General features: G+C 45.6%; 1 protein-coding gene across 3 annotated transcripts in view; it reads left to right on the forward strand.

The window, feature by feature from the left end:
* Positions 1-20,526, forward strand: part of LOC137562555 (uncharacterized) — a 110,756-nt gene that overhangs the window by 24,239 nt on the left and 65,991 nt on the right. For 2 of the 3 annotated variants that reach the window (XM_068274032.1, XM_068274014.1), the window contains exons 2-4: positions 14,653-14,685; positions 14,783-14,854; positions 14,927-14,955. The exons of the other annotated variant lie outside the window; for it this stretch is intronic. The gene's annotated coding sequence lies outside the window, so the exon portion shown is untranslated. The remainder of the gene's footprint in view (positions 1-14,652; positions 14,686-14,782; positions 14,855-14,926; positions 14,956-20,526) is intronic. 3 annotated transcript variants of the gene reach the window in all.

The raw sequence follows: 20,526 nt of genomic DNA on the forward strand, positions 1-20,526 counted from the left end.
CCTCACCTGGGTCCCCCATGTGCGCTCCCCCTCCTGCTTAAGCTCATCAGGAACCCCCCCTCACCTGGGTCCCCCATGTGCGCTCCCCCTCCTGCTTAAGCACAGTAGCAGCCGCCACTATTAGTAATAGGCAGCGGGCGGGGATGCCTCACCCCTTCCGTGTTCCATCGTGCGTTCCACTGTCGTCACTTCCTGCAATGCCACCCACTGTATTGGTGTAATTTGCCTTTTTAAAACAGAAGGAAATCTGCAATAATTCAGCTATAAGTGAACATTTGTGGTTACCCACAATGCACTGCTACTAAATATGCCAATTATTCTTTTTCACCCTTTGTAACCCAAGCAAGCATCCAGCACCACTGTTGTATAGCAATTAGTGTTGTCCGGATCATGAACGATTCGGATCTTTGATCCGAATCTATTTTGTGAGTCGAATCATCCGAATCATCAAAATGAGTGATTCGGATCGCAAAAGGGGCGGGGCCAGGAGCGACACGCCCCCTCTCAGCGGGCAGCGGGGTCCTGGAAGCAGAGCAGAGATGGATCGCTCTGTTGGAGGGGACTCAGGGGAGCCAGCCTTGCAGGGACAGGTAGAGGGGACATGGGTGCCACTGCCAGATATGTGTAGAGCACACATACTGGCTGTAATGTGCTGCTCATTACAGGCTGTCTGTTCCTAGTTGTGCACAGTGATCACATTGGAAACTTTTGGCTCAGCACAGCTCAGTAACTTTGCAGCCACTGTGATTGCAGCGTAATATGATCCTCCTGCACTCGGCACAGCTGCACTTATCTTTGGGGAATGCTTTCTTTCACTGTGCGACGTTTCCATTCAAGGTATACAGATGAACATGTAGGTGAAATACATGTAAAGCATATGATTGCAGCATGTGGGTATTGTGTGCAAGCAAACATTTCTGCTCTCTGCTCGTCCCTCCTCCCTTCTCTGTCCACTCCCTGCCCGTCTCTGTCCACCATCTCCCCTTCTCTGTGTGTCCACCCCCCTCCCCTTCTCCTGCCCTGCTAGTCATTTCAACCCCCGAAACCTTCGGTAGTAAAATGATCCGAGATTTGGATCAAAGATCCGGATCTTTTCAATGATCCGATTTGAATCATCCGGATCATTGAAAAGATCTGAACTTCCCATCTCTAATAGCAATCCTGTAGCTTTAAGTTTTACACAACCATATCAAACCCACATGTGACAGCCTGTTTCAGACTTTTGGTCCTCATCAGTGCATAGCAAGGATTGATAAGGCTGTATGAGATAGGGCTTGGACCAGTACAACAGAGTGACCAAGCAGCTCAGGGCGACCCAAACCACTCTAAATGTACAGGGGGATAAAAGGGACCAAAAAGACCTTCTACTCAAAAAATCAAAGCTTGGTGTAATTTGCCTTCTTAAAACAGAAGCAAATCTGCAATAATTCAGCTATAAGTGAACATTTGTGGTTACCCACAATGCACCGCTACTAAATATGCAAATTATTCCTTTTCACCCTTGGTAAGTCAAGCAAGCCTATGGGCCTGATTCACAAAGCGGTGCAAACTGTTAAGCACGGGTGTGCTAAACAGTTAGCACGTGAAGTGCCGTTCGCAGACTTTTGCGCGTACAAAGTGCCGCCATTTGCGCGATCACGGTCTTTGTGCGCGCAAAAGTCAGTGATCGCACAAATCACACACGCAAAAAAGACCGCAACAGCGTGAATCACAGCACTTTGCGCACACAAAAGTCCACAAACTGCACTCCACGGGCTAAACAGTTTGCACCGCTTTGTGAATCAAGCCCTATAGCTTTAAATTTTACATAGTCATATCAAACCCACATGTGACAGCCTAGTTAAGACTTTTGGTCCTCATCAGTACATAGCAGAGATTGATATGGCAGTATGAGATAAGGCTTGGACCAGTACAACAGAGTAACCAAGCAGCTACTCGGAATGTATAGGTGGATAACAGGGACCAAAAATCCCTCCTACTAAAAAAAGCAAAGCTTGGTGTAATTTTCCTTCTTAAAACAGAAGCAAATCTGCAATAATTCAGCTATAAGTGAACATTTGTGGTTACCCACAATGCACTGCTACTGAATATGCATATTATCCCTCTTTGCCCTTGGTTTGATATGACACTACTTCTTCTTCTTGCTTGGACCAGCCCCTTCTTCTTGCTTGGACCGGCCCTGGGGGCAGGGCACTACTTCTTCTTGTTTGAAGGTTGAGGCACTTACTCTATTATATATATAGATTTTGGTGACAACAGCATGTATGGGGGATTTGCTAATAAATGCTAAAGTCAACACAAAATTACCGAAAAATTGCATAAAATTACAAATGAATTACACGAAATCAATTGAATGTACAAATTGGAGGCACTATAGAAGGACACAGAGGCTGGTCACTGTATACAGCACTTGCCTCTGTGTCCTAATAGGATTTCACAATCCCACCTTGGGTTCTCTTTAATTGCAGTTCTAGCAAAACTGAGGCCCAGTGCACACCAAAAACCTCCAGCAGATCCACAAAACGCTAGAGGTAGAAGCAGATTTCAGAGCGATTCTAGGCATGTGGAGAGAGGTTTTCTAAACATGCCTAGCGGTTTTTGGGAGGGTCTTTATGTAGCAGATTTTATATATTGTTGCAGTAAAGCTGTTACTGAACAGCTTCTGTAACAAAAATGCCTGGAAAACCGCTCTGATGTAGCGTTTTTCAGAGCGTTTTGCGTTTTTCCTACACTTAACATTGAGGCAGAAACGCCTCAGAAATCTAAAAACTGCTGCAGCCCCCGAGTTTGCGTTTGTGGAAAAAACGAGCCGCTCTGGTGTGCACCAGCCCATTCACTATCATTAGCCAAGCGGTTTTCCCCCTGCAAGCGTTTTAAAAAACGCTCCAGAATCACTCCGGTGTGCACCAGCCCAAAGTCAGGTGGATATTGGCAGAAGGGGGTTTAGCGACATAGGTGGCTCTGATATTGGTGGGCAATGCACCAAGGTCGGTCACGGTAAGGCATTAAACACAGGGAGGGTTTAACTGAAAAAGGGCCTGAACACACTGGCTGCGTTGCTCTGCGTTTTTAAAATCGCATGCATTTTTTAGTCGCAAGGTCTTTTGAAAAATCATGAAAATCGTGATGATCTGTACACAGGGGTGCGATGCGTTTTTAGAATAACGCAATTGCAGTGACTGCTGCACTTTTTAAGCGATGTGCTTGAAAAACGCATGAAAAATGCAATGGGTGTGATTTTCATTGTTAGGTAAACAATCAGGAAAAGATGGCCTCAGCAAAATCGTAATCGCATTGCAAATGCACAAAAAAAAAATCGCAAGTCGAATTTTGATTAAAAAACGCAATTGCATCGCACTGCGCTTGCGATTGGGCTTACCGATTTTCAGTGTGTAGGGGTCTAAGGGTTAGCGATACTAAAATATTGATAAAGATTATTCTGCATTCAATTACCCATTACCCATACCCAATATCTGAATATTGGTAATGTTACTGATGTGCTACCAGCTGCTATTACAGTGATGTACTGTATACCTGTAACTACCCTACTGCGGAAGAACAGAGTAACATGCTAACTTGTTGTGTTCATACTTTTTTTTTCATCTCGCGTTAAAATACAAACTTTTTTCTTTTCCTTTTACGATTACAGTCTGTTGCATCAGCCTGTCACTTCCGCCTCAGAGCAGTCTGCCGTGTGGAAAACTATGCTGATTTTCTCAGAAAAATCTTCCGTTGCCATAACACAATGTGGTTTCTATGTAAACAGTAAATTCAGAAGTCAGTCCTTAAAACGTTTTATTGATCCTTTGTAGTTAACCACTTCAGGACGAGAGCAATTTTCACATATCAGCGCTGCTCTCATTCATTCAACAATAATTTTATTACTACTTATCACACTTAAATAATCTATATATATTTTTTTCTTTTTTTCTGGACAAATTAGGCTTTGAGAACAGCCACCTCCTCCTGTTGTACAAATTAGGCTTTTAGTGTGTGATAATTTTGTTTAGTAATTACCTAAGTTACTATGTCCCCCTCCCCTCATAGACTCCGGCACACCATTATGATGCTGTAGCCATAGGGCCCCCTCCAGTATTAGGTAGCCCTCCAATATAGCTAGCCAGAGGAGGTCCCCACTATTAGTCAGAAACAGCTTCCCCCTCCCCCCCAGCATATGTAGCCACAGGAGCCCCCAATATTAGGTAGAAGCAGCAACCCCAGTATAGGTAGTCACAAGACCCCCAGTATTAGATGTAGCCAGATGTAGCCACCGGTATAAGATGCCCCCCAGCATAGGTAGCCACAGGAACCCCCAATATTAGGTAGTTAAGAGAGCCGCCACAATCAGTGTTGGTAGTCAGGGAGTCTCCCATGTATATAGCCAGAGAGCCCCCCCCCCCCCCCCCCCCCCCCGCTCATGTAGGTAGCCAGAAAGCCAATGTTGAGGTTAGCCAGAAACCCCTCCCCTCTCTTATGTAACCAGAGAGCCCCCCTGTTTAGGTATCCAGAGCCCCCCTGTTTAGGTATCCAGAGCCCCCCTGTTTAGGTAGCCAGAGAGCCTCCTAGATTAGGTAGCCAGAGAGCATTGGGGGCAGGGCGCGCATGCAGAGTGCACAGTGGGAGCAGTTAAGTTAACTCACCTCTCCGGGATTCACACGCTGCATTTCCTTCCTAGCTGTCGCTGATTGACACATTTTTTGTGTCCTGAGCTATCAACTGCCACTGTCTGTACCAAATCTTTTTTTTATTGATTTCTGTACTGTATGTGCACATTTAACTCAGCTGAATTAATGAGAGACTTAATGCACCTTGTTGAATTACTCATTACTATTTATCAACTTTCAAAACAGAGAATATGGCATCAGGGGCGTAACTTGAAATTACTGGGCCCCCCCTGTGAAAATTTGGATGCCCCCCCCCCCCCCATAGGTGCCAAATAATCATAATAGGGCAGTGTTTAACTATAAAATAATTGTATTGGGGCAGCATTTCACCATAAGATAATCGTAATGCAGCAATGTTTCACCAGAAAATAATCGTAAACTGGGCAGCATTTCACCAGAAAATAATCGTAATGTGGGCAGCATTCACCAGAAAATCGTAATGTGGGCAGCAGTCACCAGAAAATCGCAATGTGGGCAGCGGTCACCAGAAAATCATAACGTGGGCAGCGGTCACCAGAAAATCATAAAGTGGGCAGCAGTCACCAGAAAATCATAACGTGGGCAGCGGTCACCAGAAAATCATAAAGTGGGCAGCAGTCACCAGAAAATCATAACGTGGGCAGCAGTCACCAGAAAATCATAACGTGGGCAGCAGTCACCAGAAAATCATAACGTGGGCAGCAGTCACCAGAAAATCGCAATGTGGGCAGCAGTCACCTGGAAATCGTTATGTGGGCAGCATTCACCTGAAAATCGTTATGTGGGCAGCAGTCACCTGAAAATCGTAATGTAGGCAGCAGTCACCTTAAAATCGCAATGTGGGCAGCAGTTACCTGAAAATCGTTATGTGGGCAACATTTACCTGAAAATCGTTATGTGGGCAGCAGTCACCAGAAATTCACAATGTGGGCAGCAGTCACCAGAAAATCGTTATGTGGGCAGCAGTCACCAGAAATTCGCAATGTGGGCAGCAGTCACCAGAAAATCGCAATGTGAGCAGCAGTCACCAGAAAATCGCACTGTGGGCAGCAGTCACCAGAAAATCGTTGTGGGCAGTAATCACCAGAAAATCATTATGTGGGCAGCAGTCACCCAAAAAAAAAAAAAAAAAAAAAAAGGACCTGTAAAAAAACCACTTCACTTACCTGACAGAAGTCTCCTCCTCTCCCAGTCCCTGGCGTGCATCTCCCCGACGATCCTCCAGCAGCACATCTCCCGCGCTGACAGGCAGAGTGCAGGGCTACGGCAAGATGGCGCCCACAGCCCTGTACTGGAGACACAAATAGTCTCCAGTGCAGGGCTTCGGCAGCCATCTTGCCATAGCCCTGCTCTGCCTCCCGGGAGACTGCGGGGCTGCGGGCTATGAACTGGCCCGGCATCTAGTAGATGCCGCGGCCAGTTCCACACTTGGCTGAGGGGTCGCACAATTGGTGGGGAGGCAGCGCTCCCCCGCACACGGAGGGCGGGCCCCAGAGGGGCCCCGGGCCCCCCAGCAGCAGATGGGGTTGCATCCCCGGTAGTTACGCCGGTGTATGGCATTGCTGTATTTATTTTAGGCACAGTCACTTACCCTATATGGATGTTTATTTTCTATTATACATTGATGATATACAGTACAATGCACTTTGTGTTTACTTTGTTGCAATAGAAAAAGCTATTTTGCTGGATACATTTCAGACATAGCTACAGAAGGTATTTGTGGTAATTCAGGTTGGAATGGGGGGGGGGGGGGGGAGATAAGTTTTAGGGGGGTGGGACGGTTACGGTTAGGCGGCGGGGGCAGGGTTCTGCATGAGAGAAGGGTTAGGTGTGACTATTTACATCAATATTTTACATTTTTATCGTAAAATAGTATTTAACGATATTTTACTAGCAACGTTACTGTGCACCCGTATTTCCCACACCTTTATTTGATGTATATGTTACGGCCAGAACCCAAAGTGTGGCCACTTCGGGTTCTGGCCGGCCAATGTGCGAAGTGGCCGCAGCGGAGCGGCCAATGTCAGAAATGTAATTACTACACTAAGCACAATGTATTTTATGACCGTCTCGCTGCGGCCAAATGTATTACAACTTGCTTAATTTCATTAAATATAGCTGGCGGCAATGTAATAGATGAAGCCGCCGGCTTTCGCACTGCCTCCTCCTCCTCTCCTCCTCCCCCCCCCAGCCTATCTCCTCTCCCTGCCTTCTATACAATATGGAGCACCCGGCGGGTGCCATATACTCTAATGACAACAACAGAAATGTATAAAATGCAGAGTTGTTTTCAAAATATTTTTATTAGCAGAAGACATGTTAAACAAAGCAGGTTAATAGCGTTGAATATACAATTACATTTTGAATATGATTTTTAAAGCGGAACTGTAGATACATTTTAAACACACTGTTTCACTTACCTGGGGCTTCTGCAAGCCCCGAGCAGCTGTCCTGTCCTGCGCCGGTCCTCCGTTCTTCCGCCGCCAGTTACTTTTGGTTTCGCCGCCGGGCCACTGCACCTGCGCGGCTCTGGCCACGCATGGCAGGGCTTCATTGGCCTCGACTTACAAGTCGATAAACGATACGGCGCAGCGGCGGGAGAATGGAGACTCTTGCGGGACAGGACAGCTGCTGGGGGCTTGCAGAAGCTCCAGGTAAGTGAAACTGTGTTTAAAAAGTATCTACTGTTCCGCTTTAAAGAGGAACTCCAGTGAAAATAACGTAATAAAAAAAGTGCTTCATTTTTACCATAATTATGTATAAATGATTTAGTCAGTGTTTGCTCATTGTAAAATCTTTCCTCTCCCCGATTTACATTCTGACATTTATTACATGGTGACATTGTTACTGTGGGCAGGTTATGTAGCTGCTCCTAGCTGTTTTGGCTGTTAGAGACAGCTGTAAACAGCTAATTCCTGTCTGTGAACATTGTTACATTGTGGCAGTTTGCCCAGAGTACCGCGGTATTTAGAGCTTCTTGTGGGAGGGGTTTCAGCACAAAATCAGTCATACAGCGCCCCCTGATGGTCTGTTTGTGAAATGCAATAGATGTGTCATGTAAAAGGGGGTATCAGCTACTGATTGGGATAAAGTTAAATTCTTGGTCGGAGTTTCTCTTTAAATACTCTCAGGGTGGTTTCACACTGTGGTGGTGTGGTGCGGTATTTTTACCGCACCCCACTGCAGCCCAATGAAAGTCTATAGAGCTGTTCATACCGATGCGGTGCGGCACGATATAATGGAAGTGACGTTTCCGCGCCATCCCCGACTCAAGGACAGATCTACATTTCTGCACAGTTTTGCGGTGACCTGCGGCGACGTACGGTAGACCGGAAGTCTGTGGTGACGCAGGACGTTTAAACAAAAAATATAGCAGTGTTGTTGCGGCCGGGGTGCATGCGTGGAAGCCTATTTTTGCAATACACTTCTGTGCACTTCTTTATTTCCAAGACAGGAAGCGAGCGTCACTTCCTGTTTAGCTGTCAGCCGGAAGGGGATTACCGCATATTAACGCGGTAATCCTTGAAGGACTGTTTTTGGCACTGCACCGCACGGCTGCCACCAATCTGCAGTGTGAAACCGGCCTTAGTGTTTAGTTAACAGATGAACAATGCTTAAAGCGGACCTGAACTCAGAACTTCCTCTCTGCTCTAAAAGATACACAACAGCATAATAACCTTTACAGAAAAACATTTCTTTGTTACAGCTGATACAAATCCTGCAATACATCTGCACTGTTTCTACTTCCTGAGTCATGGAAGCAGACATATTGTTAACATTCTGTACTTTGAAATGGCCTTATCTGCCATCTCTGCCGTGGCAGTCATGTGACACAGGGGGAGATCAGATTACAACTTGTGATTAGACACAAGTGAGGGGGAATTAGGCTAAACTCTCTTAAAGCGGATCTGAGATGAAAAACTAACTATAACAAGTAACTTGTCTATATATCTTTACTTAAGTCTATATTGTCTATACTAATAAGTCTTATTGTCTATATATCTTTCTAAAGTTTAGATAGTTTACACAGCAAATCTAGCTGCAAACAGCTTCAACAGTTTATGATGATTTATTCCTGTGATACAATGAAGACAGACATGTTCTGTTTGTCACAGGCTGAGGGCTTGAGATGCTAACAGCTTGCCTGTGTGTAATGTGACAAATTCAGTCCTCTCTCCTCCTCCCCTCTGCCTCTGAAATCCCTGGCTAGTAACCTCCTTCTCCTGCCCAGACTGAGCTCCCATAAGCCCTTGCTACAGTGCCAAGGCACCCTAAAAAGCTGTGGGCGAGGCTTGTTTAGTTTATAGGGAATTAGAATATTAAAACAAAATAAAAAAAGTATTTTGCTTGAGAAATGCCCTATAAACTATATGAAAGGAATACAATTATGCAATGAGTAAAACTTTATCTCGGATTCACTTTAAGTATCCCTTTAAAAGAAAAAAAAAAGTACAAAATTGTAAACATTGACTTCAAACAATGTTGGAATGTAGGCAATAGATGGATTTTAGGTTGGCTTTTCTTCAGTAATGTAATATTGTGAAGTGTCAGCGCTAAACAGTCATTTGATATACAGAATAATCTTGTTATAATAAACTTGGGTATAGTAAACATTTGAGTATAGTAAATTACCTCTCCAGGTCCCGGCCAATCTCCATTATAAGTTTATGGGAGCAACGCCTGGAATGGTACACTCTGATATAACAAAACTTCTGTTATAGTAAATATGTGTTTAGGCCCCTACATGACGCTGACTCTGGAGACAGTAAGCAGTGGGCGGTGCATGTGCCATATGTCAGTGGGCGGTGCATGCCTCATATGTCAGTGTGCGGTGCATGCGTCATATGTCAGTGGGTGGAGCATGTGCCATATGTCAGTGGGTGGTGCATGCCTCATATGTCAGTGGGTGGAGCATGTGTCATATGTCAGTGGGCGGTGCATGCCTCATATGTCAGTGGGCGGTGCATGCCTCATATGTCAGTGGGCGGAGCATGCCTCATATGTCAGTGGGTGGAGCATGTGTCATATGTCAGTGGGCGGTGCATGCCTCATATGTCAGTGGGCGGTGCATGCCTCATATGTCAGTGGGTGGAGCATGCCTCATATGTCAGTGGGTGGAGCATGCCTCATATGTCAGTGTGACACCCATGGTCAGCTGCTCTCTTCAGGCTGGTTGCAAGTGAATTGATGCCTGATAACATTTGCAAGACAAGAAGAATGTCCCTCAGCACTGGAAATACAGTGCTGTACAAATAAGCAGCCTGAGGAAAAATGATGAATAATGTGAATGTAAACAAAAGAGGATGCAGTGTTACCACTTCCATTTTGTAATCAATGATAAAAGTACTATCACAGTCCTCCCACAGGATTGTACACACTCCCGGGTATCTCTTTCCCTTATTAGCGATGACGCTCCTGCTATTTTCACTTGTAGTGCAGATCAAAGTGGGCCTACTTGCTGCAAGACTAAGGAGAGTGGGGAGGAGAGTGCTAAGTCCCGCCCACTGAGGTATCGGAGCCCCTTGCATTACAGATGCAAGTGGCTTATCATGATTGGCTGCATTTTGAAGAGAGGCTTTATGATTGGCTCAAGTGTGAGCAGAACGTTTTGCAAGACACGTGCTGCAAGTCCCGCCCACGGAGGTGTCGGAGCCACTCACAGGAAGCGAGTGGCTGCCTCTATTCAGTGACGGCTGCAATTTTTAAGGAGCCCTGGATACTGTAACAGCAATCTGTCCAGCCTGGCTATGCAGCTCTAATGTATACTTTACCTTGTAGTCCACCAAATGTGCAAGTGCTTGTACTGTACCTCCAATGGGAGGACAGAGCTGCTCCTGTGCAGCAGAGAATGTACCAGGGCATGCTGGGCCATTTCTAGAACAAGTGCTTGTACTGTACCTCCAATGGGAGGACAGAACTGCTCCTGTGCAGCAGAGAATACACCAGGGCATGCTGGGCCATTTCCAGGACAAGTGCTTGTACTGTACCTCCTATGGGAGGACAGAGCTACTCCTGTGCAGCAGAGAATGTACCAGGGCATGCTGGGCCATTTCTAGGACAAGTGCTTGTACTGTACCTCCAATGGGAGGACAGAGCTGCTCCTGTGCAGCAGAGAATGTACCAGGGCATGCTGGGCCATTTCTAGGACAAGTGCTTGTACTGTACCTCCAATGGGAGGACAGAGCTGCTCCTGTGCAGCAGAGAATGTACCAGGGCATGCTGGGCCATTTCTAGAACAAGTGCTTGTACTGTACCTCCAATGGGAGGACAGAGCTGCTCCTGTGCAGCAGAGAATACACCAGGGCATGCTGGGCCATTTCCAGGACAAGTGCTTGTACTGTACCTCCAATGGGAGGACAGAGCTGCTCCTGTGCAGCAGAGAATGTACCAGGGCATGCTGGACCATTTCTAGGACAAGTGCTTGTACTGTACCTCCAATGGGAGGACAGAGCTGCTCCTGTGCAGCAGAGAATGTACCAGGGCATTCTGGGATATTTCTAGGACAAGTGCTTGTACTGTACCTCCAATGGGAGGACAGAGCTGCTCCTGTGCAGCAGAGAATGTACCAGGGCATGCTGGACCATTTCTAGGACAAGTGCTTGTACTGTACCTCCAATGGGAGAACAGAGCTGCTCCTGTGCAGCAGAGAATGTACCAGGGCATGCTGGGCCATTTCTAGAACAAGTGCTTGTACTGTACCTCCAATGGGAGGACAGAGCTGCTCCTGTGCAGCAGAGAATGTACCAGGGCATGCTGGTCTATTTCTAGGACAAGCGCTTGTACTGTACATCTAATGGGAGGACAGAGCTGCTCCTGTGCAGCAGAGAATGCACCAGGGCATGCTGGGATATTTCTAGGACAAGTGCTTGTACTGTACCTCCAATGGGAGGACAGAGCTGCTCCTGTGCAGCAGAGAATGCACCAGGGCATGCTGGGCCATTTCCAGGACAAGTGCTTGTACTGTACCTCCAATGGGAGGACAGAGCTGCTCCTGTGCAGCAGAGAATGTACCAGGGCATGCTGGGCCATTTCTAGGACAAGTGCTTGTACTTTACCTCCAATGGGAGGACAGAGCTACTCCTGTGCAGCAGAGAATGCACCAGGGCATGCTGTGATATTTCTAGGACAAATGCTTGTACTGTACCTCCAATGGGAGGACAGAGCTACTCCTGTGCAGCAGAGAATGTAGCAGGGCATGCTGGGATATTTCTAGGACAAGTGCTTGTACTGTACCTCCAATGGGAGGACAGAGCTGCTCCTGTGCAGCAGAGAATGCACCAGGGCATGCTGGGCCATTTCTAGGGCAAGTGCTTGTACTGTACCTCCAATGGGAGGACAGAGCTGCTCCTGTGCAGCAGAGAATGTACCAGGGCATGCTGGGATATTTCTAGGACAAGTGCTTGTACTGTACCTCCAATGGGAGGACAGAGCTGCTCCTGTGCAGCAGAGAATGCACCAGGGCATGCTGGGCCTTCTAGGACAAGTGCTTGTACTGTACCTCCAATGGGAGGACAGAGCTGCTCCTGTGCAGCAGAGAATGTACCAGGGCATGCTGGGCAATTTGTAGGACAAGTGCTTGTACTGTACCCCCAATGGGAGGACAGAGTTGCTCGTGTGCAGCAGAGAATGTACCAGGGCATGCTGGGCGATTTCTAGGACAAGTGCTTGTACTGTACCTCCAATGGGAGGACAGAGTTGCTCGTGTGCAGCAGAGAATGTACCAGGGCATGCTGGGATATTTCTAGGACAAGTGCTTGTACTGTACCTCCAATGGGAGGACAGAGCTGCTCCTGTGCAGCAGAGAATGTACCAGGGCATGCTGGGATATTTCTAGGACAAGTGCTTGTACTGTACCTCCAATGGGAGGACAGAGCTGCTCCTGTGCAGCAGAGAATGCACCAGGGCATGCTGGGCCTTCTAGGACAAGTGCTTGTACTGTACCTCCAATGGGAGGACAGAGCTGCTCCTGTGCAGCAGAGAATGTACCAGGGCATGCTGGGCAATTTGTAGGACAAGTGCTTGTACTGTACCCCCAATGGGAGGACAGAGTTGCTCGTGTGCAGCAGAGAATGTACCAGGGCATGCTGGGCGATTTCTAGGACAAGTGCTTGTACTGTACCTCCAATGGGAGGACAGAGTTGCTCGTGTGCAGCAGAGAATGTACCAGGGCATGCTGGGATATTTCTAGGACAAGTGCTTGTACTGTACCTCCAATGGGAGGACAGAGCTGCTCCTGTGCAGCAGAGAATGTACCAGGGCATGCTGGGATATTTCTAGGACAAGTGCCTGTACTGTACCTCCAATAGGAGGGCAGAGCTGCTCCTGTGCAGCAGAGAATGTACCAGGGCATGCTGGGATATTTCTAGGACAAGTGCCTGTACTGTACCTCCAATGGGAGGACAGAGCTGGTCCTGTGCAGCAGAGAATGCACCAGGGCATGCTGGGATATTTCTAGGACAAGTGCTTGTACTGTACCTCCAATGGCAGGACAGAGCTGCTCCTGTGCAGCAGAGAATGCACCGGGGCATGCTGGGCCATTTCTAGGACAAGTGCTTGTACTGTACCTCCAATGGGAGGACAGAGCTGCTCCTGTGCAGCAGAGAATGTACCAGGGCATGCTGGGATATTTCTAGGACAAGTGCTTGTACTGTACCTCCACTGGGAGGACAGAGCTGCTCCTGTGCAGCAGAGAATGTACCAGGGCATGCTGGGCCATTTCTAGGACAAGTGCTTGTACTGTACCTCCAATGGGAGGACAGAGCTGCTCCTGTGCAGCAGAGAATGCACCAGGGCATGCTGGGCCATTTCTAGGACAGGTGCTTGTACTGTACCTCCAATGGGAGGACAGAGCTGCTCCTGTGCAGCAGAGAATGTACCAGGGCATGCTGGGCCATTTCTAGGACAAGTGCTTGTACTGTACCTCCAATGGGGAGGACAGAGCTGCTCCTGTGCAGCAGAGAATGTACCAGGGCATGCTGGGATATTTCTAGGACAAGTGCTTGTACTGTACCTCCAATGGGAGGACAGAGCTGCTCCTGTGCAGCAGAGAATGTACCAGGGCATGCTGGGCCATTTCTAGGACAAGTGCTTGTACTGTACCCCCAATGGGAGGACAGAGCTGCTCCTGTGCAGCAGAGAATGTACCAGGGCATGCTGGGCCATTTCTAGGACAAGTGCTTGTACTGTACCCCCAATGGGAGGACAGAGCTGCTCCTGTGCAGCAGAGAATGTACCAGGGCACAAGGAGAGAGTTCCCTTATTACTCTTAAAGCGGAAGGACAGCGACTGACCAGGAGGATAAATTGGTGAAAAATAACAATTGATTTTATTTGGCAAACAAAGAAATAATGTCCACTAACATGCAGAACAAGAATACAAACCCCCAATTGAAATCCTCAATATCAAGACCACCCTTGAAATACACTAAATTAATGAGGTAAAATAAGCAACAAATTCAGAGTTAACACTTCTTGCTTGAAGATCTAGCACCTGAAAAGAAAAAGGTTACTTCCTGAAATATCATTAGAGGCTACTGCACTTGGACCTTGCTTGAAGTTCCTGCACCTGTAGGAAAAACAAAGAACAAAACACAGCAAATACACATTTCACAAATCTTCATCAGACCTTTTTCTTCATCTAACTCTCAATACGTCTATAGCGATACAGTTTTCTCTTTCCTATCTAAAAATATGTATGCATACATGTATGTGAACAAATACACCTGAGAGAAACCAAATAGGAAATGGACTAATGCTTCTGGTTGGGTAGATAAGTAGTGACTGACTCGAAGTAGTCCTTACTGTATGGTAATGACCATAACAGTCTTCAGTTCCTTGCAAAAGTCTTATCTAACCATACAGTGGCTATGAATTCATATTCACACTTAAACCTGTATATGATCATGGAGTAGGGGTACCCCTTTAAAAGAACTGATGATAAGTTGCTGATGAAAGATCTTTTCCTGAAGCAGATGATAGCTTATAATAACCTTACTTTACTTTACATGCAGCACACTCCAAGATGCCAGTTCAATAATTCTGAAGTAAGTTTCTTCCCTTTATTGTTATCAAAGTTTTTCTTTTTCCTGTATGTCACATATGTAAGTATCAATTCTCTCCTTTTATTACTTCTCACTGCAGGTTGGTTTGAGCTCTAAATGCAATCACTTCACTTGCAGAACACACAGAACACAGCAACAGATCTGTTCACGAGTAAGTTCCTATTTTTCTCCCATGAATTGATACATTTCTTTACTAATGTGTTATTCTCTTTTCTCCACACAGAGAGATTAACACTCCAAAAATATCGTCAGGTAAGTGTCTTTTCCACTCATATCAGGCAGAGCCACACTGGGGATTATTCTTGAGGCATATGCACAGTCAATGTACAGAGCAAATGCATTCAAACACAGGCTGACTGGCTTTACTGTGGAGAGACAGATTAATAATCAGTACCAGTGAGTGCACACACAGATTCTCTCACTGATCAGCTCTGTGGTGACAGGTAGGGAAGCACAGTCATTGATTCACATTATACAGTACTCTGGTGTTGCTATGACAACATTTCTTCTCCTCACACACACTGTATATATATATTATCTAACTGTAGAGAATCAGACGAAGAATATTTAGCTGATTTGATTTGACAGTCTGATTTTTGTGTCATTACTATGAGGAAAACTCCTGTCATTTTCTTTCTGTGTTTCTGTGTGGTGAAATTTCACTTATCTGTCAATTTTTCCTGAAGTGGTCTCCTTGGCCTTGCTGAGCTATCTCTCACTCCTCTGTGGATGAGGTGTCTCCCTGTTGTGACTCAGGGAGCTGTCTCTCATGGTCCCCTTTCTGTGTGTCATCAGTGAGCTAAATTCCTCTGCTACTGAATGCCATTTCTCTCTCTGACAGCTCAGTTTCTCCCCCTCTGGTCTCTGTCATCTCTCCTCACGCTGCCTGTGTCACCTTCTGAGGTAACAATCAGAGAGGGCTTGCCTCTTCAGCTGGAGGGGCGTTCCCAACCTGTGTAACTGACACCCGCCCCCTGACTGAGAGCAGAACAGCCATCTTGAGTGCTGGCTGCTTGCTCTGTGTAAATACAGCCTGTGCCAGCACTAATTCTCATAGCTGATGCTGGCCAGAAATAAAAATACATGTTTTTTTTTTTTTTTTTTTAATTAAAGAAGCTGCACTATTTGTAGCAGGGCTACATTTTTCCCCTTTTTTTTAAATTGTAGTCCCTTACAATTCTCTAAGAAATCACTTCGCACAACACAATACATCGCTCAAATACAGTAAGGAAGACTTTATCTCCTCTGTTGCCATATAAATTCTTCTTGCAGATAGCGTTTAGGAGGAAGTCCAATATTCTCTCTGGACGATCTCCTTAAGGAACCCTCAGGTTCTAACTTAGGAGAACCCTCAACCTGCTGGTCAGCATCACTCCCCCTCTCACTCTCTACTGAGCTTCCAGAACTCTCCTCCCTGAGACCCGAAACATCTTGCCACTCATCAACAGGATGAGCCAAATTTTGGTCTCTATTTCTCTGAGCCTGGGGTGTAAGACCACTGGAGAGCTCCACTGGGACCCAACAAGGGACCATTTCTTCCAGTTCCATTTCACAATTCTTAGATTTTCCAAAAGGCTTAGGTTCTGACATCAATTTTAACAGAGCCCCATTCACTCTTTTAATGGGGCCCGTGCCATCCATCTTCTGAACATCATACACTGGAATGTCTGTTGAAGGCTGATTTACTATTTTCCACAAATCAGCACCCCATCTTGATGTCAACTTTCCTTTCTCATGTGTTCCTTTGTTTCGGAGTAAGACAATGTCTCCGACCTGAAAATTCCACCTCCTTTCAAAAGTTTCAGATTCTTTTTCATTACTACGCCGTACCAAGTCATACATCTCTTGTACTCTATTTTTGTGGTTCTCAACCCATTCTTGCATAGTCCTTGAAGTTTGATCCCCCTCTAACCTTCCACACAAAACATCCAGAGGTCCTCCATCTTCCCTTCCAAAGAACAAATGGAAAGGAGCATAACCAGTAGCGTCATGCACAGTGTGATTATAGGCCCAGACTAACTCTTTAATGTATACCGGCCAACGTTGTTTCTTTTCTTGTTCCAGGGACCGTATCTTCTGTATCAGGGTGCGGTTGAAACGTTCACAGACTCCATTCCCTTGAGGATGATACGGTGTAGTATGCGATTTTTTTATGTTATAGAGCTGACATAACTCCTGCATCAAACGACTTTCAAAACACGGACCCTGGTCCGAATGGATCCGCTGAGGACAGCCATAAGTTTGTATAAAGTCATTCCAGAGGTGCTTGGCAGCTGTTACTGCTGTTTGGTCTCTAGTTGGTACGGCTACAGCAAATTTTGTGAAATGGTCAATCATGACCAACACGCTACTTCGTCCGTCTTGAGCAGTATCCAGAGACAAAAAATCAACTGCCACCACTTCCAACGGTGCGCTGGTCCTCCATTTTACCAAAGGGAGTTTTGGCTCAGTGCCTTGATTGGTGTTGCATGTCAGACATTCTCTGCATACTTTCTTAATTACCCCTTCCATCTGTAGACAGTAAAATCTCTTTCGGAAACACCAGGCTATTTTCTCAGGCCCTGGGTGCCCTAATTTTTCATGCAGAGTAGTGATAACTTTGCTTGCTACATCCCGAGTCAACACTATCTGACTTCGCACATTCTGCCAATTTTTCAACCGCACCTTTCTGACCAGCAAATTGTTCTCCACTCTTAAGCGATCCCACTGCCTAAGCAGTTTTTGGCCCTCCACCGTCCAATTGACTCTTTGTATTCTCTTTGGCCATACTTGTGCTCTGACCTTTTCTTTCAATGGTTTGAGAATATGATCTTCTTCCTGCAATTTTTGCCACTCTGCTGAGGAGGACTCAATAACTTCCATCATGTTTACCATCAACTCATCCTCATTTTCTTTCGACATGTGACTAGCTTTTTCCTTAATCCCAAACAGGGGTACTTCAACTTCTTCCAGATCTTCATCTCTCTCTCTTCCAGCAGGTTCATATGGGAATCTCGATAATGCATCTGCACAGCCATTGATTCTTCCTGGTCTGTACTTAATAGTAAATTGGAACTTGGCTAATCTGGCTACCCACCGTTGTTCCATCGCTCCTAATTTAGCTGTTTGAAGGTATGCTACGGGGTTATTGTCGGTGTAAATGGTAAATTTTACTCCATTCAAGTACTCACTGAATTTCTCCGTGACGGCCCATACCACTGCCAACAATTCTAGCCGGAAAGAACTGTAATTTGCTGGATTTTTCTCAGTCTCTCTGAGACTACGACTCGCAAAAGCTATTACTCGTTCTTTTCCTCCTTTTTCCTGAGTCAGTACTGCACCTAAGCCCTGATTACTACCATCAGTATACAAACGAAAAGGAAGGTGGAAATCTGCGAAGGCCAGTATCAGAGAAGATTCGATTTCGGCTTTTAATTCATCAAAAGCTTTTTGCTGTTCAGTGTTCCAGCAGACAGTATCATTTTTTTTTCTCAGTTGAGCCCCTTTTAGAATAAAATGCAAAGGACGAGCCTTCTGTGCAAAATGCGGTATAAATCTTCGATAGTAACTTGCTATCCCTAAAAATGCTCGTACCTCTCGGATAGTAGTAGGAACTGGCCATTCCTTAATCAATTTCACTTTTTCTGGGTTTGGCTTGACGCCTTCTTTGGAAATAACATGCCCCAAGAAATTAACCTCCGGCTTGAATAGATGACACTTACTAGGCTTCAACTTCAGTCCATATGACCTGAGCTTCTGGAATACCACATCCAGGTGCTGAATATGTTGATGAAAATCAGTGGAATATACGATGATGTCATCCAAATAGATCAGCACATGTTCAAAATTAAACTCGCCCAAACAGCTCTCCATCAGTCTTTGGAATGTAGCTGGGGCGTTCGTCAATCCAAACGGCATTCTCTTGAATTGATATAGTCCCATGGGTGTAGTAAAAGCGGTCTTTTCCTGATCTTTTTTGTCAACTAAAATTTGCCAGTAACCACTACAAAGATCTAGAGTAGAGAACACTTTAGCTTTCCCCAAAGCCAGTAATGAGTCCTCTATCCTCGGAAGGGGATAGGCATCCTTAATAGTCACTGAATTTAACTTTCTGTAATCTACACAAAACCTCAGACTACCATCCTTTTTCTTCACTAACACAATGGGAGCTGCCCAGGGACTACTGCTAGGTTCTATTACATTAGCCGCCAACATCTGTTCTAACATCTGCTTAACTTCTTGGAACAAATTAGGAGGGATATATCTATATCTTTCTCTGATGGGGCCAGCTGTATCTGTTCTAATCTCATGACGAATCTTATCAGAGCATCCAAGATCACTTTCATCAATAGAAAAAACTTCTTTATTTCTCTCAAACAACTGATTCAATGCAGACTTCTCATTATCATTCAGTTGTTCAACATCCAATACTACTGTTTGGGAAATTTTCTCTCCATTCCATTCTTGCGCTTTAGTATCAGAGTCCGTTGACATTATCCGACATGAGCAAAGATTTTTTCCTTTCTCTTCCACTTGCACTTCCTTACCACCTACACTTTCCACCGGAAACACATCGGCCAACCAAGCACCCGAAGGTATATGTACAGTGTCTTTTCCCCAATTTGACATTCGGATAGGAACTTGCCCATTTTTCACCGTGGCTACTGTCTTTGCTACAGTAATATCTAATCTCGGATTCACTGGTTCTACTATCACCGTCAGACCTGCAATTTGACAGTTGGAACCCACAGCCACCTGCATGACTACCTCAGACCTAGGGGGAACAGACAAACCCTTCTCACAGGGTGCTCTTATCACTCCAATCCTCCCCTTACAACGCTTGGCATTTCGAATAGCACTACATGTTTTTATCAAATTTTGAAACACTCGTCTCTCTTCTTGTTGCCGGGAAACCTTTTGCCAATACCGATGTCCATATTGCGAAAATAATCGTCCATCCAGATCCTGCAGAATATTCATTCCAACAATTATTGGGGTTTCTGAGGATGGCTGTCCCTTTACCACCATTATACCCCTTTTTCCCAACTGTTCCTCACCAATTTCCACATCCATCCAAATAATTCCTTTGACTGGGATGGGCAAATTATTGGCTGCTGCCAGCTCAATCCAAGACATCTCCAAATCCTGAATTTTTCCAGGAAAATTCCTTGCAAAATACGCCTCTGAAATGGTAGTCACTTGGGATCCTGTGTCTAACAAGCCATTAACCTCTTTCCCTTCTAACTTAATTTTAATCAAAGGACAATTTCCTACTACTGGCCCTGTCTCCTGCTGCACATAGGTCTGAGTAGCCATTCCCAACGTCCGACCTTCAACCCTAGGAGGCTCTAGTTTAAATTCTGATTGCTTCCATTGCGAGCATATCGTTGAGGTCTAGGACAATTACGTGCAAAATGTCCCTCTCTTCGGCAGTTCCAGCAGGTGAATGGTTGGTCATTTCTATTCTGAGTAGATTCCCTGGGCCCATGGTATTCTTCTCGTCTGACTTCTTGGCGTAATCTTAATTTAGCAATATCTTCTTGCATCTGCTTCAAAATGTGACCTAACTCGATGGCCTCTTCCCCCTTTTTACTGGCAGAGGTATGGGCGGTATGTCTATTCTCACTTTCCTTTTCCTTTGCATCAGAATTTAGTTGTCGCATAGCCAATTGAGTAATTTCCTCCTCTTGTTGATATTTAATAGCTAGTCGTTGGATTGATTGAAAGGAAATTGCAGGGTCTAGTTCTAACTTATTCTTTACTGCCCTTCTTACTACATGGCTCCGTAATCCCAGCACAAACTGGTCTTTCAGCCAGGAAGACATCCCGTTGTTCTGGTAAGGA

The sequence above is a fragment of the Hyperolius riggenbachi genome, chromosome 1 (genome assembly GCF_040937935.1).
Source record: "Hyperolius riggenbachi isolate aHypRig1 chromosome 1, aHypRig1.pri, whole genome shotgun sequence".
Taxonomy (NCBI): Eukaryota; Metazoa; Chordata; class Amphibia; order Anura; family Hyperoliidae; genus Hyperolius; species Hyperolius riggenbachi.